Below are 632 nucleotides of genomic sequence, written 5' to 3'. Positions count from 1 at the left end.
GGGTTCTTAAGCACACTCTTTTTGCCTTGGATCACAACTTTATTTCTTTCTTTTTCTCTTTTTTTTTTCGTTTTCTTTTCTCCTTTTTTTTCTTTTTCTCCTTCTTCTTCTTTTTTTTTTTGTATTCACTGCTTTTTCTTGCTTCAAGAATCATTTTTATGATTTTTTAGATCCTCAGTAACATGTCTCCTTTTTCATCATTCTTTTAAGAGCCAACATTCATGAGCAACAAATTCAAAAGATTTATGCACTGTTTAAGCATACATTCAGAAAACAAAAGTATTGCCACCACATCAAAATAATTAATCTGTTATAAAATTTAAAATTCATGCAATTCTTATCTTTTTCAATTAAGAACATTTTTCATTCAAGAAAGGTGATGGATTCATAGGATATTCATAACTTTAAGGCATAGACACTAAGACACTAATGATCACAAGACACAAACATAGATAAACATAAGCATAAATTTTGAAAAAAAACAAAAAAATAAAGAACAAGGAGATTAAAGAACGGGTCCACCTTAGTGATGGCGGCTTGTTCTTCCTCTTGAAGATCCTATGGAGTGCTTGAGCTCCTCAATGTCTCTTCCTTGCCTTTGTTGCTCCTCTCTCATGATTCTTTGGTCTTCT

The sequence above is a fragment of the Arachis duranensis genome, chromosome 3, assembly GCF_000817695.3.
Source record: "Arachis duranensis cultivar V14167 chromosome 3, aradu.V14167.gnm2.J7QH, whole genome shotgun sequence".
Lineage (NCBI taxonomy): Eukaryota > Viridiplantae > Streptophyta > Magnoliopsida > Fabales > Fabaceae > Arachis > Arachis duranensis.
Note: the sequence above shows the minus strand (reverse complement) of the source record.